Below are 7,500 nucleotides of genomic sequence, written 5' to 3'. Positions count from 1 at the left end.
CGACGTTTATTTTGCACGTGCTGTCGACTGCGACGAAGTTAAGCGTTCATTTGACTTTGTACATAGTACAGACGAAGTACGACGTTTTCGAAGTACGGCACTCAAAATCGTGATTTTCTTGTACGACGTTTATTTGCACGTGCTGCCGACTGCGACGGAGTACAGCGTTCAATTGACTTTGTGCATAGTACAGACGAAGTACGGACGTTTGCGAAGTACGGCACTCAAAATCATGATTTTCTTGTAAGACGTTTATTTGCAGTTGCTTCCGACTGCGACGAAGTACAGCGTTCAATTGACTTTGTACATAGTACAGACGAAGTACGACGTTTGCGAAGTACGGCACTCAAAATCATGATTTTCTTGTAAGACGTTTATTTGCAGTTGCTTCCGACTGCGACGAAGTACAGCGTTCAATTGACTTTGTACATAGTACAGACGAAGTACGACGTTTGCGAAGTACGGCACTCAAAATCATGATTTTCTTGTAAGGACGTTTACTTGCAGTTGCTTCCGACTGCGACGAAGTACAGCGTTCAATTGACTTTGTACATAGTACAGACGAAGTACGACGTTTGCGAAGTACGGCACTCAAAATCGTGATTTTCATGTACGACGTTTATTTGCACGTCCTGCCGACTGCGACGGAGTACAGCGTTCAATTGACTTTGTACATAGTACAGACGAAGTACGACGTTTGCGAAGTACGGCACTCAAAATCGTGATTTTCTTGTACGACGTTTATTTGCACGTGCTGTCGACTGCGGACGAAGTTAAGCGTTCATTTGACTTTGTACATAGTACAGACGAAGTACGACGTTTTCGAAGTACGGCACTCAAAATCGTGATTTTCTTGTACGACGTTTATTTGCACGTGCTGCCGACTGCGACGGAGTACAGCGTTCAATTGACTTTGTGCATAGTACAGACGAAGTACGACGTTGCGAAGTACGGCACTCAAAATCATGATTTTCTTGTAAGACGTTTATTTGCAGTTGCTTCCGACTGCGACGAAGTACAGCGTTCAATTGACTTTGTACATAGTACAGACGAAGTACGACGTTTGCGAAGTACGGCACTCAAAAATCATGATTTTCTTGTAAGACGTTTATTTGCAGTTGCTTCCGACTGCGACGAAGTACAGCGTTCAATTGACTTTGTACATAGTACAGACGAAGTACGACGTTTGCGAAGTACGGCACTCAAAATCATGATTTTCTTGTAAGACGTTTACTTGCAGTTGCTTCCGACTGCGACGAAGTACAGCGTTCAATTGACTTTGTACATAGTACAGACGAAGTACGACGTTTGCGAAGTACGGCACTCAAAATCATGATTTTCTTGTACGACGTTTATTTGCACTTGCTGTCGACTGCGACGAGGTTTAGCGTTCACTTGACTTTGTACATAGTATAGACGAAGTACGACGTTTGCGAAGTACGGCACTCAAAATCGTGATTTTCTGGTACGACGTTTATTCGCACGTGCTGCCGACTGCGACGAAATGCAGCGTTCATAGTACAAACGAAGTACGACGTTCACAAAGTGATGAAGTAAAACGTAAACATAAATAATAATAATGCAACCCACAATACACTAATTGTGTATTTAAAATTGCATAACCTACACGAAGTACGACGTTCAAGAATACTAAAGAATTTTATTTGTGTTGTATATAATGAAAAAACAGCAAATTTTTTTGCAAATTACGTATCTGTAAATAAATGTAAACATTTAGCAACTAATCAAAATTGTTTTTTTTGCCTAGATATTAAAGTAAAACATAAAAAATACATTAAATTTATAAAATGCAACCCGCAGCACACTAGATGTGCATTAAATATTGCATAACCTTCACGAAGTACGACGTCCAAAAATATTAATTTTTTTTTATATTGAGGTTAAAAGTGAGAAAACATAAATTAATAATAATGCAACCTGCAATACACTTAATATGTACTGATCTTGCATAACCTTCACGAAGTACTACGTTCAAATATAAATTAATATTATTGTGACCCGCAATACACTAATTTGTATCAATATTGCATAACCTACACGAAGTACGACGTTCAAGAATATTAAAGAATTTTATTTGTGTTGTATATAATAAAAAAAACAGCAAAATTTTTTTGCAAATTACGTATCTGTAAATAAATGTAAACATTCAGCAACTAATCAAAAGTGTTTTTTTGCCTAGACATTAAAGTAAATCATAAGAATACATTAAATTTATAAAATGCAACCCGCAGCACAACAGATGTGCATCAATATTGCATAACTGTTACGAAGTACGACGTCCAAAAATATTAAATTTTTTTTTATATGAAGGTAAAAAGTGAGAAAACATAAATTAATAATAATGCAACCTGCAATACACTTAATGTGTACTGATGTTGCATAACCTTCACGAAGTACTACGTTCAAATATAAATTAATATTATTGCGACCCGCAATACACTAAATTTGTATCAATATTGCATAACTTACACGAAGTACGACGTTTGAAAATATTAAATGTTTTATTTGTAGTTTGCATATAATAAAAAAAAAAACAAATTTTTATGTAAATTACGTATCTATAAATAAAACGATCACATTTAACAATTAAATAAACATAGTATTTTGGCCTAGATATTAAATTAAAACATAAAAATGCATAATATTTATTAAAATGCAACTTGCAATACACCAAATGTGTATTAATATTGCATAACCTTTACGAAGTACGACGTTCACGAAGTACGTCGTTTACGAAGTGCGACGTTTACGAAGTGCGACGTTCACGAAGTACGTCGTTTACGAAGTGCGACGTTCACGAAGTACGTCGTTTACGAAGTGCGACGTTCGCGAAGTACGACGTCCTACACATTAGGGCACTCAAAATTATTGTTACGTTGTACGACATTCAGACGTTCCAACTGCGACTAACTACAGCATTCATTTGACTTTGCACATACGACGAACGAAGTACGACGTTTACGAAGTACGGCGCTTAAAATAATTTTGTTTTTATTAATTAATTATTTTTTTTAAAACAAACGTTTTTATAATTAAATTTTATAATGGTTTAAATATAAAATATGACTTTTTAATATTATCAATATTTAAAATATTTTCTCCCTTTTGTGTGTATGCCTTATAGTTATAGAGCTGTGCGCTTCGGTAGACGTCGCCTGTGGAGCTATGTCAGTGGAGCGGTGCGCACATCCAATACCGAGCGGCTGCCTCGATCGGTGTCGCGCTGGTATACATATGGTAGTTGGTGTGTGTCGATGCGTTGAGTGAGGCGATATGAACGGTGTAACGGTTTAGTCGAAGTTTATCATAAATGACGACGACAAAACGACCGATTATGTATACGTTCTGCATTTGCTTCAATTTATCGACGTTTATCGCACATTTCCGCTATCGAATTCGAATAGGGCTTTGCTTGCGAGATTGCTTTATTTTGTGATTTTGTGGCTCGCCCAGTTCCCCACAGCGAGATTGCGGATGCGGCAAAACGTATTCTCTTACGTTGGCGGTCCTTATGCAATCAAACTTTGTTGAACTAACAATGTTTGTGATTTAAACAAACAAAAATAATAAATGCGTCAACTCTCTAATATCCGAGCGAGAATATTTATATAATATTCGTAACGTTTATGGATTCGAAAGAATTTCATAAATTCACGTCGCATTCAATCTTGCGAAGAGTGAAGAGAATGTTTGAACTTTTAAATCGGCAAAGGTAAAAAATAATATTTATAAATATTATTATTATGCCTTTATTGACCGATATATGTGTTGTGGTGTTTAACGACTACGACGACGATGATGACGATACATTTATCTCTATATCGTACGAAGAAAAGAAGAAACAGCGTGGCGTTACTTTCTTATATGTTAGATTGTTTCGCACAAACGCGCATATTCTTCATCTTTATAAACGATGATGATGAGTATTTTATTCTCTCGTCTGTCTCAAAAAACACAAAAACACAGTTCCCTGGTTGATCCTGCCAGTAGTCATATGCTTGTCTCAAAGATTAAGCCATGCATGTCTCAGTACAAGCCAAATTAAGGTGAAACCGCGAAAGGCTCATTAAATCAGTTATGGTTCCTTAGATCGTACCCACATTTACTTGGATAACTGTGGTAATTCTAGAGCTAATACATGCAAACAGAGCTCCGACCGGAGACGGAAGGAGCGCTTTTATTAGATCAAAACCAATCGGTGGCGGGTTTCGCCGTCATCGTACAACTTGGTGAATCTGAATAACTTTACGCTGATCGCACGGTCTCGCACCGGCGACGCATCTTTCAAATGTCTGCCTTATCAACTGTCGATGGTAGGTTCTGCGCCTACCATGGTTGTAACGGGTAACGGGGAATCAGGGTTCGATTCCGGAGAGGGAGCCTGAGAAACGGCTACCACATCCAAGGAAGGCAGCAGGCGCGCAAATTACCCACTCCCGGCACGGGGAGGTAGTGACGAAAAATAACGATACGGGACTCATCCGAGGCCCCGTAATCGGAATGAGTACACTCTAAACCCTTTAACGAGGATCAATTGGAGGGCAAGTCTGGTGCCAGCAGCCGCGGTAATTCCAGCTCCAATAGCGTATATTAAAGTTGTTGCGGTTAAAAAGCTCGTAGTCGAATTTGTGTCCCGCGCCGCCGGTTCATCGTTCGCGGTGTTAACTGGCGTTTCGCGGGACGTCCTGCCGGTGGGCTTAGCTCGAGAGGGCGGCCCAACTCAATCCCGCCGCGGTGCTCTTCATTGAGTGTCGAGGTGGGCCGGCACGTTTACTTTGAACAAATTAGAGTGCTTAAAGCAGGCTAAAACTTCGCCTGAATACTGTGTGCATGGAATAATGGAATAGGACCTCGGTTCTATTTTGTTGGTTTTCGGAACCCCGAGGTAATGATTAATAGGAACGGATGGGGGCATTCGTATTGCGACGTTAGAGTGGAAATTCTTGGATCGTCGCAAGACGGACAGAAGCGAAAGCATTTGCCAAAAACGCTTTCATTGATCAAGAACGAAAGTTAGAGGTTCGAAGGCGATCAGATACCGCCCTAGTTCTAACCATAAACGATGCAGCTAGCGATCCGCCGACGTTCCTCCGATGACTCGGCGGGCAGCTTCCGGGAAACCAAAGCTTTTGGGTTCCGGGGAAGTATGGTTGCAAAGCTGAAACTTAAAGGAATTGACGGAAGGGCACCACCAGGAGTGGAGCCTGCGGCTTAATTTGACTCAACACGGGAAACCTCACCAGGCCCGGACACCGGAAGGATTGACAGATTGAGAGCTCTTTCTTGATTCGGTGGGTGGTGGTGCATGGCCGTTCTTAGTTGGTGGAGCGATTTGTCTGGTTAATTCCGATAACGAACGAGACTCTAGCCTGCTAAATAGGCGTATTTCGACATCCCAAATGCCGGCTGGAGCCGGGTTCGCCCGGTCTCTATGTGCGGTTTTTACTGTCGGCGTACAAACAATTCTTCTTAGAGGGACAGGCGGCTTCTAGCCGCACGAGATTGAGCAATAACAGGTCTGTGATGCCCTTAGATGTTCTGGGCCGCACGCGCGCTACACTGAAGGAATCAGCGTGTCCTCCCCTGACCGAGCGGTCCGGGTAACCGCCTGAACCATTCGTGCTAGGGATTGGGGCTTGCAATTGTTCCCCATGAACGAGGAATTCCCAGTAAGCGCGAGTCATAAGCTCGCGTTGATTACGTCCCTGCCCTTTGTACACACCGCCCGTCGCTACTACCGATTGAATGATTTAGTGAGGTCTTCGGACCGGTGCGCGGTGGCGTTTCGACGTTGCCGATGTTGCTGGGAAGATGACCAAACTTGATCATTTAGAGGAAGTAAAAGTCGTAACAAGGTTTCCGTAGGTGAACCTGCGGAAGGATCATTAACGTGTAAATGTTGTTGTTTAGTTGTCACACATACACACACATTTTGTCTGTGCTGATCAACAAAAAACACACATACATACACTATTCGTATGATGATCAATTCTCATACAAAATTCTTTATTATGCGTCGAACGGAAAAGCAACAACGGGTCGTCTTGCATTAAGCGGATCTGTTGTTACGTTTTTCGATTTATTTTATAAATCGATTGTAAACGTGCCGTAAACGACGTTTTCAAAGAATTTTTTCGAACATTAACACGAATCAATATTGTCGAAAGATGGTTATGTGCTAACGTTTTATTATTGCTTTCGCAGTGCCGGTCTTAGCGTATTTCCATCATCGTATTCGCTTCGAAAAAAAGTACTAATACACAGTGGTGGTGTATAATTAATGTGCAAGAGATGTTGTTGTTGTTGTTGTAGTATTTGTATATGGTTGGAGTTATTTATAATAACAAACAAGAATGAATGAATGAATAATAATGGTGTCTGCCAATACGATCGTACTTTATGTACACGACTAAAACTTTATACATACAAACCATAATAATAAATAAACTCGAAACAACCAACAACAAAATTAATACGCTACTGTACATACAAATACACATTTATACATACCATCATTTTACTTAACCGATGGTGAGTGATGTTTGAAAAATAAACGCTTAGGCTTACGGTTTTGTAAGCCAGTCTTTGCGTATTTTCTTCATCGTATTCGCTTCGGAAAAAAGAAAATAAAGATGGTGTATAATTAATGTGTAAAAGAGATGTTGTAGTTGTAATTTAATTTGTAAATGGTTGGAGTTTATTAATAAATAAAAGGGGCTGTCTATTCGTCTGTACTTTATGTACAAGACTAAAACTTTATACATACAAACCATAATAATAAATAAACTCGAAACAACCAACAACAAAATTAATACGCTACTGTACATACAAATACACATTTATACATACCATCATTTTACTTAACCGATGGTGAGTGATGTTTGAAAAATAAACGCTTAGGCTTACGGTTTTGTAAGCCAGTCTTTGCGTATTTTCTTCATCGTATTCGCTTCGGAAAAAAGAAAATAAAGATGGTGTATAATTAATGTGTAAAAGAGATGTTGTAGTTGTAATTCAATTTGTAAATGGTTGGAGTTTATTAATAAATAAAAGGGGCTGTCTATTCGTCTGTACTTTATGTACAAGACTACAAAAACGTTTTATAACAATAAAAAGCTCGAAACAACCAATAACAAAATATACTACTACTATACTACTATACATACAAACGCACATTTATAAATACATAAAATCAATTTACTTTATCGATAGTGAGTGATGTTTGGAAAAAAACGCTTAGGCTTACGGTTTTCGGGTACCTGGGTTCCGCATGCGTCGAAGTAATAATTTACTTTAACGACGCGACGAACCGTAGGAATCTAAATAAAAAAGTTTATTAACTTTTTTAGATTCTGTGGGTTTTAAATGATATACGCCCGACTGACGAAGGAACGTTTTGCACTGCCTGTGCTTTTCTTTTGATTCGTTTTTATGTCGACGGACGTTCTTAGAATGCCCACCAAACGACGTATCACACAA

General features: G+C 39.4%; 1 non-coding gene across 1 annotated transcript; it reads left to right on the top strand.

The window, feature by feature from the left end:
- Nucleotides 1-3,988: 3,988 nt before the first annotated feature.
- Nucleotides 3,989-5,909, top strand: LOC135267832 (small subunit ribosomal RNA). The gene has a single exon (XR_010336204.1). It is a non-coding gene; the product is annotated as a small subunit ribosomal RNA (ribosomal RNA).
- Nucleotides 5,910-7,500: the final 1,591 nt, after the last annotated feature.

The sequence above is a fragment of the Tribolium castaneum genome, unplaced genomic scaffold, assembly GCF_031307605.1.
Source record: "Tribolium castaneum strain GA2 unplaced genomic scaffold, icTriCast1.1 ptg000102l, whole genome shotgun sequence".
NCBI lineage: Eukaryota > Metazoa > Arthropoda > Insecta > Coleoptera > Tenebrionidae > Tribolium > Tribolium castaneum.
Note: the sequence above shows the minus strand (reverse complement) of the source record. Positions and strands in the feature narration are given on the sequence as shown.